At 32.3% G+C, this 9,597-nt stretch overlaps 1 long non-coding RNA gene across 1 annotated transcript; it reads left to right on the top strand.

Annotated features, from left to right (window-relative positions):
• Nucleotides 1–339: 339 nt before the first annotated feature.
• LOC135119135 (uncharacterized) lies at nt 340–2,442 on the top strand. The gene is made up of 3 exons (XR_010277994.1): nt 340–493; nt 1,185–1,258; nt 1,947–2,442. It is a non-coding gene; the product is annotated as an uncharacterized LOC135119135 (long non-coding RNA).
• Nucleotides 2,443–9,597: the final 7,155 nt, after the last annotated feature.

A 9,597-nucleotide genomic window follows, 5' to 3' on the forward strand; every position in this document is an offset into this window, starting at 1 on the left:
ACAATGATTTATTTGTACTCATTTTACTTAAATAGGATAGCAGAATTTAAAAACTTTGGTTATAGTCTTACATTAAAATGGTGGTTTAATTTTGGTGATCATTTACTATTTTTGGCATACGCATGATTTATTTTGGAGTAATTTCACTTAAATAGGATAGCAAAGTGTTAAAACTTTGGTGATAGTTTTACATTAATATGCGAGTTTCATTTTGGTGATCATTTACTATTTTTGTCTGCTGTTTGTTACTATATCTGGTGATCAGTTAAACATAAGCCTTTTTTTACTGCAGTTCTAGGGGTAAATATTTTCAAGAATTGGTAACACTGTCTTCGGAACAACTTCCATATATTCCTTCATTCCTTCCTTCCCGATCGCCCTTTCACTCTTTATTTTCGAGATCGTAGTTCGGCGCAGCTTGTATTTAGCAAAAATAGTTAATTTAATACTTCTAATAACACCTGTGACATCTCAAACAATAGAAGATTATATGGTGAGTAACATTTTTAATCAATTAACTTTGTATTTAGCAGAAAAGTTGATTGGATGTAGATTGCTATTACTTCAACTGCCTTTTAGGTACAAAACCATCTTGATTGCAGTAATTTAAAGCCAATCCTGTATGACGACGCACTGACCAAATTGTAGTTAATGTTTTGTATCGCGGTTTTGATTTCTTATCTATGTAACTGTCCTTCGTAGTTTAATTCTTTCAACTCCGCCCCTAAGTCTTAAAAACAGGCTATATTTTATCTAGGTATGGGCAGTAGTTCCCACAGGCAAAGTGAAACTATGTGAAAATGACTTGTATTTATTACAAAGCTGAAGGAAGAGTGTTTCCTTAAACATGCTAATCTCATTATCTACTTGCCTAATGTCCATGATTCTTACTGTGTTGGATAGGGCATTAATCAAGGGAGGTTGCATAACGGTATAGAAGTTGTATTTAATACAGTTTTATGCACACTTACACTTTAGAGTACATAAGAACTTTTAACCGTTCCCAACATTTTATCTTGTTGACATAACTTGTATGGGGCTAATTTCAGATCTATCTCCAAGCTAAACAACAGAGGTTGGGTTAAGAGTATTGAGAATGATTGTTAAAGACCAGAACTAGGACACCACAACTTATTTCATATCTATGTGTATAATAAATACTTAATTTTTGTGTTTATTTTCAGGTTTTTGGCCATTAAGCCTGCGTCTGCTGGGTTAATAGAGATGTTGTCAAGAGTGCTTGCTTGGCATGATTCAGGTATTACATACTTAATTATTTTCCTTTTTTTCAGTACTTTATAACCATACTCCTTTTCATTACCATAAACACCAATTCATGCCGGGCTGCATCCTCCTTTCACACAAGTATTGAGAGTTAATCACCATGCTTGTTCATTATGGTTTGGTAGATTTCTAATCTACTATCTAATTCTGATTTCCTCAAGATGTTTTCCTTCACCTTCAATCAGTCATTGGTGTCTAAGATACACTTACAAGAGTACTTACAAACTTAAAAATTGCATTGCTACTTGCCTGTCCCATCACTCCCATGTCCCATGGAACTCTTCACTACTAGGCAGCTGCAACAATTAGGAATACCCTGTATTTAATTATAATAAAATAAAAGTCATTAATTCGTAGTAGGATGATTATCAGCACATTTTCAATTTACAAATGACAGCTCTCTACATTAAGTGAGAGTTTATAAATTCCATGTTTTCCATGCACAATAAATTATACAGCAAATTCCATAAACTGGTGAAATGTGAATCTTTTACTGTGTCCCTGGGTTAATTTCTGCCTGAACCTGGACAAAATATAGTCTACAGCTGCTTTTTTAAATCTGTTTGTACTCTCAGCGCGTTTTAGTTAAAATCAACCAAAGAAAATATTTCTCCTTTATTATGTAAGTATAGATAAAAAGTATGTATATCCTTTATTTTCAGGAAAGGAGGCTGTGATTAGTTCAATGAAGAATTCAATAAACAAATGGCGAAGACCTCAAGAATTATTATCAAGCAACCATCTTATTCACAAGATGCAGCTTCAATTGATTTTCTTTCCATATTCTTGAGAACAAATTACCATTTTGAAGTGTTCAGTTTTGGTCTGAAATGGCGAGATTTTTGAGTCTTAAAAGTTGGTTATCAGATTATTGCCTGGCTAACTGGGTTGAGGTCAGATAGGCTGTCACTCCTTGTAAACTGGTACTCAGCTGCATTTGGTTAGATTGGAAGTGTCGACTTCAGTCCACATAGTAAAAGTAACTTGGAAAAAGGCTCGGGAGGTGATGATGTTGGTTTTCGATTTGAATTTCTTAAATGCCTTCATGGCAGCAGATGTTTTCAGATTGGCTACAGTTATTTATTTATTTGTATATTGTATTCAGATATTATAAAGGTCACTTCCTGTATTCTTGAATACTATTGCATTGAAAAGAAAGTTGAAACTTACCTTATTTATTTCACAAAATGAACACCTTTATCTTCATTCGTTATTTGAATACATCTCTATTTACTTAATAATTACTAACTTATGACTATAAAACATACAAAAATATTTTAAAAAGTTGTTTGATAAAATGTGTTCCAGTAAAATGGTTTATCTTAATAACTGGTTGTTTTATATCGTGAAAAAGTGCTTGTTATTCATCTGTATTAATATTATGTACGTATCTAGTATTTATGTATGTGTTTGAAAATTATAATTGGTGTTTATACGCCATCAATCTATTTTCTATCTTATTTATAAATGTGCATGATTTGTCTTAAAATTATAAAAAAATTGGAATGAAGGCATGATGATGATTTGTCTTATAATGAAATTCGCAAAAGGTTGTGGTCTATATTTGTCGGTTTTATTTTCTAATTGGTTGCATCGTCTTGAAAAGCTTTTTCGTATATTATAGTTGTCATGGTTGCAGAAGGTTATTGGTCGGTTTTCTACTAATTCATTTTATGATGTTTGGGAAAATAGTTGTACATTGTGTCTTACATCTGGGTATACAATGAAACCAGGGTAACATACAATACAATGTTACCATATTACTATTGAAATGAAAATTCATTTGCAGACTGTACTAAGTATGCTAAGCGAGCTTGATATAGTAGTTAGAAATTTGTACAATATTATTTTGTTCTGAGTTTTGGAGGGCACGATAAAGTGTACTTGGTCCCGGCTAACTGGACCTGGGTCCTGGCTACCATTTGCACATATTTAGATGTCTTTATGGGTAGTCCGTTGGTTATAGGTATAGTTGGTATCCATATTTTGCTGATTTTAGGGCGGACAAAAGAATGAAAAAAATTTTTTTACTGATGATGCAGATATGTTCTGTTAATGATTCTGGACCACCAGTTTTTTTTTGTTTGCGCACTGGATAAAATTCATTCCTGTATTGAATAGGAACACAATTGAGATCATTTGATGTTTAAGAGGAAACAAAGGTTTAAACTTAGAACATAAATCAAAAATATCAAAGAAAAGTTCAAAAAAATCTAATGTTTTATGGTAACAAATACAAATCAAAAATATCAAAGAAAAGTTCAAAAAAATCTAATGTTTTATGGTAACAAATACAAAAATCTAAAATATCAAAGAAAAGTTCAAAAAAATCTCATGTTTTATGGTAACAAATACAAATCAAAAATATCAAAGAAAAGTTCAAAAAAATCGAATGTTTTATGGTAACAAATACAAAAATCAATACAAATGAAAAATATCAAAGAAAAGTTCAAAAAAATCAAATGTTTTATGGTAACAAATATAAAAATCAATACAAATCAAAAATATCAAAGATAAGTTCAAAAAGTCGAATGTTTTATGGTAACAAAATGGGTGAAAAATCTTCGCCGTCAATCACCACCTCGCCTTTTTCTAAACTTTCATAAAAATTGTGATATAGCAGAGGTATTGTCTTATGCTGGCACAAATAAAGCAGATCTTTTTTTTGGCTTTGGTTCTCGGCAACTTGGTTTCGTAAGCACATTGCAATCTTCTAGTGTGCATAGGAATAATGACAGTCTCTTACCACGGCCTCGAGTTTTCTTTTTCGTTTCCGCATCTTGCACTACAATGCATCTGTATTCGTGACAACAAAAATCTGTTTTGAAATATATGCTGTCGCTATTCTGGGGTTTAATTTGTAGCTGTCTAATTTTAGACCATGGCACCGTATTGTTTTGCGTATCGCTAGTCCAGTTGCAGTTTTGCAAAAGAGCCTTAAAATCCAGAAATTCTGTATGGTCCATTTCTTTTACAATATAGGGTAAGGATGCCAATTATGAGATACCATTTCTATTTTTGACTATAAAACAAAACTGTCACATTTGAAGCATTCTGAGATATCATTTTAGGTAGCAAATTTAATGTACTTTAAATGTGTCATAGCTATTTAGGGCTAAATACAATATTTTTCTGACTATACTGTAAAAAGTGAAAAACATCAGAAAACAAACCCAAGGCAACTGGTCTCCTATCATGAGATACGATATTAGGGGTTTCTAATATAAGACAGTATCTTATATTAGGGGTTCTTTAAAAATTTAGGGGGTAAACAAACAAAATTAACAATATTTATGTAATAATCAAATTTTTATTGTTACTTACTAATTAAATATTATAGACAAACATCAGTCTTAATGTTTTGGTACTTTAATCATGAAACTAGACAAGTATCAGTCTTTAAAAAAAACAAACAAACAAACAAACCATTCGAGCTTTACCCACTAATCATAATCATTTTTAATACAAATATCAAAAGAAAAGTTATAAAAGTAATAACAAAAATCAAAATCTTCTAAAATGTTGTAAATCTTATCATGTCTTACATATCTGAGCATAGAGAACACAAAAAATTATCCGATGCTACTTCTCCACATTCCTTATGAGCATTTTGCAGCTCTTAAGTAACCCATTTCGTTTCTTCGAACTGCATTCACAGCTTCTATCATGGCATTATGGTCCCATGTCTTCCTTTTGATGGGACGCATCTAAAACAAAAAATATAGGGTTCAACCCAATACTTATAATAATTGCTCTTTTTGAGTACCACAATATGAGATATCTCATTTTAGGAACCCCAGCATATCTCATATTAGGAAAGCAACAATTTTACAAAATGGATGCCTTTTTTTTGTTTCAAAAAGAAAACAATGAAATTGCATTTACATCTTAAAATGGATCATATAAGATGCAAACCAAATATATATTAAGAACTTTTAACGTTCCCCCAAAGCCATAATTTTACAGAACGTGAAAACTAAGAAATAAAGACAATTGTTTAATATAGAACAAAAGTTTTTATTATAAATCAACATACATAAAAAGTTTCAACTAAAATATTATAATAACCTATATTTGGCTCGTGGATGGATCATTTAGAAATAGTCAACATCAAACTATAATAAATAAAATAAATTATCTTCTCTTAATTGTAAAGGTAGTAATCATCATACATTTTTAAAATGATGGTGAGACATTTACTGTCCGTTCTAAAAACAAAAGCACTTAAAAGCTTGGCAGTTTAAGTTTAGATAAAGGTATTTGACTAAGGAGTAAACAAAACTATAAGCATATTAGGCAATATTAGGTACTTGCACCGTAGGTTCATGATTTTGACCTTTACTATTCGACACGGACCTTTTTACCCACGACGGAACGGAGCAGGTATATGCGTTTAGGGTGAGAGATCTATGTGCGTTTGTGTGTGCGTTTGTGCAAAGTAATGTTCCCACATATCTTCTAAACTAATGATCTGATTTTGATGCGGTTTTCAATAAAGAGTTTGTTTTCGATGAGTTCATGTTCTTAGACAGGTTTCATGGCTGTAACTCACTAGGGGGCGCCACAATATTAGTCCAAACAGCAAAGTAATGTTCCCTCCTACCTTCTAAGGTAATGATCCGATTTTGATGCGGTTTTCAATAACGTTTTTGTGTTCAATGAGTTCATGTTCTTAGATAGGTGTCATGGCTGTAACTCACTAGGGGGCGCCACAATATTAGTGCAAAAAAGCAAAGTAATGTTCCCACCTACCTTCTGAACTAATGATCCGATTTTGATGCGGTTTTCAATAACGGTTTTGTGTACGATGAGTACATGTTCTTAGATAAGTGTCATGGCTATTACTCACCAGGGGGCGCCACAATATTAGTGCCAAACAATGTTGCAATATAATCAAAACGTCCGATTACAATTCTGTTTTCATCAGCAATGTGTACGTGCTTAATGCATGTTTCCAAATAATAAAAATTACGCCTGTAACTCACTAGAGGGCGCTACAATATCGGTGCAGAATAATATTACAATAACATATTATATAGACTATAATTCGTATATGCTCTCTAAAAAGTCTGAAATAAAATTAAGCAAAATTAAAATTTTGGAAAACCCCGACGGTAAAATCTTATTGAAAATAATAAAATAACTCAAAACCCCGACATAACTTATATAGGAATAACCGTCGGGGGCTGCCTTTTCTATATGAAACAACAATTAATTGAGTGTATTTTATGTCATCGTTAAACATCTACAATTCTTCAATAATTGTATTCACGACACTAGAAATCCTTAAATTTAACTGGTTTAATGGCAGCCCCCGACGGATATTCCTATATAATTGGGTTATGTCGGGGGTTTTGAGTTATTTTATTATTTTTCAATAAGATTTTTACCGTCGGGGGTTTTTCCAAAATTTTTAATTTTGCTTAATTTTTTCTCTGTGAAGTTAACTGCTGGATGAATTTTGTGCATGAAAAACTCACGCTTATAACGCTTGTGATGCATAACTTTTTCTTTTGAACTCTGTTTAAATACCTACGTAAATCTTTTAAACGCGAGTATTCCACGCGCAAATCTAACTAAAGAGAGACAAAAATCCCTGGCGAATTGTTACAAAGAATTAAACCAGGGATCTTCTTTCATCACCGACTTAAAAAGATCGAAAATAATTAATAAGAAAAGGGAGGTTCTTCTTATACTTATTTAAAGATTATTATAAAATCCTTCATAATAGGCACTATGTTGTTAGAACGAAGTAATTGTACCGTCGTACCAATTTAAGCTTAACCTGGATCCATTCTCCTTCAAAAGATGTTTTAAATTCGTAGAAGTCACTATTTTTAGTAAATTTAATCATTGTTAACTCAGTCAGTTTTATTATATCCCCATTAGTGCCTTTCTGGTAATTAATGGCTTGCTCTTCAGTCAGTGCTTTCAAGTCATAAAAGTTACTGAAATGCATCTCATGAACAATGAAAGGGTTTCCTCTTTTTTTAGCATCTCGTATCAAATTGACATATTGATCTGGTACGTATATAAGTCCAGACCTTTTTTTGCCCTTTTTATTGATTTTTCAATCAAAGAATGGGCATTATCGCCTTCATTTTGACTATGGCCGCTGATTAAAAACTTATGGCACACAGAATTTATAGCTAAATTTTCGACAGCATAATAATGCATGCTGAACACGAATCTAAAAATAAAAAATATACAGTTAATAATTACATCAAAATATTCACCGTCAAAAATGATAAGATAAGTACATATTTTTTTGTTTGCCACCACAATTATCACTAGAAAACAACATCGAAATTTGGATGCTCTTCAGCAACTTTCTCTAGAAACTTGTAGACGCAAGTTCCTCCTTCTGTAGAACCTTTAGAACCCAAGCCCTCATGCCAAAAGTAACAAGTATTTGAATCCGTTTTAATATAAGAACACTTTATTTGTTTATTTAGAACTAAAATTAAAACTATGTGCAACTACACAATTAAAATTAAAGAATTAAATTTGGCTACTCTTCTAAAGCTTCACAATCCTCTTCTTCATAAGAATGTAATGATTCAACTGGCTTCGACAACACATCGCTGAAATATTTTAACTCTGGTAGTTCATGCCATCGTTCACCATAATGAGTAGTGAGTAGATTTTTAACGTCTCCTAGTTTTTCGTCTTTAACTGTGACGTACAGAGGTACAGGGTCTGGGTTAATCTGACTAGTAGATTATCCTTGCAAATGTTCTTAAAATCTCCCAGACGGTTGTGGTAACTTTCTTCGGCACGTTCCACGACGTTTGTCTTTTTTTTTAAATAAAAAATCTCTTTCATTTTTTAATTGAGAAGTGCATTGTAGTTGTAATTTTAAATATGTTTCCAGTTGCTTCTTTCCATTGCACAGCTTGCACGTCAGTACCTAAATGGAGCACAAGTAGCCTGTTCATTAAAACAGTTTTCATAACCTTATATATTAAGGTTTTCATAACAAAAAATAAGAAATCCCTCGTCGTAAAACGCAAGACTGTCGAACGAAGTCCTGTAAAATTAACAAACTGAATTGTTGTACGATAATTATTGGAAGCGCCATCGTATCAATTATTACGTCGTATCAGTCATTAATACGAGTATCTACAGGTTGATCAAAGGGTAGATTCATCACAGCTGAAGACAATAAAAACGAATCAACTGGATTTTTACCATCCATAACATTAAGAGTTATTCCAGGATCTATCACATTATTTTTTATTTATTTGATTTACACGACTTCAAAAGACACTTACATAAATCAGAGTAAGTAAATTTGTTACAAGGGAAACTTAAAAATAAAGAAAATTGAAAAAAAAAAAATACAGATAAAAAAAATTAAACAACATGAGGTTTTGGAGAAAAACACTCCCACTGTCCTCTTTGTTCTCTACAAAAGCAGCTTACATCTCTATATGCAATGTTGAATTTGTCATTTTTGTCTTTTATTATTGAACTAGAACTTAAGCTGGCAATATTTTTGATATGTTGTAATATCAAGGACGGATTTTTCCACGGCGGGCGTCTTGATTTGTTTCGTAACTATTTTCGTCAGGTAATCTACCTAAAACCTGATTTTCATTAATTGGCCATAGGTATGCCTGTTTTTCTGAAACCTGCTAATATATTATCTCATTTTCTTTGAGGTTAGTAAAAAGTTGTTTAAAAAGTTTTGGGAAGCATCCCTTTAGGACAGACGATTGTCTTTCCATCAGTTTTCTTCCATTTTAAAAGTTAATGTTATACACATGTTCCGCCACGTATACACATGTTCCCAAGATGGTTCGTTTAAATTTTGCAACATTGAGTGTTTGGATCGATATTGTCGACGGAATTATGATTAATTTCTGTTAAGACCTTTTTTGATTTTGGAAAGAACCTCTTTTCTAAATATCCTTATTTTAGGTTGCAGCTATCATCACAGAAGTTGATGCCTTCTAATGGTTCATCACTCTCTCAGGATACTTTGTAGTACAAAGTACGGGGTACAAAGTTTGTACACTAGCAAAACTGTACTAACTGTACTAACAAAATGGTACCCCGTTTTGTTAGTACATACTTCCATAAATACTTCCATAAATTATGGAAGTAATTTCATACTAGGCACTGAAGAAATGAAAACCTACATTATTTCAATCTTCAAAAATTGTACCATCGGACCATCCTGATGCCGAACGATTATATCTTGCACCTTTAGGCCCGTGAGAAACCCATGTATTATGTGCTTTGTATACCACGTATGGTGGTAAAAGCTATCATAAGTAAACACTGGCCTTTGTGTGGTTCATGACGCGT

The sequence above is a fragment of the Helicoverpa armigera genome, chromosome 30 (genome assembly GCF_030705265.1).
Source record: "Helicoverpa armigera isolate CAAS_96S chromosome 30, ASM3070526v1, whole genome shotgun sequence".
Taxonomy (NCBI): domain Eukaryota; kingdom Metazoa; phylum Arthropoda; class Insecta; order Lepidoptera; family Noctuidae; genus Helicoverpa; species Helicoverpa armigera.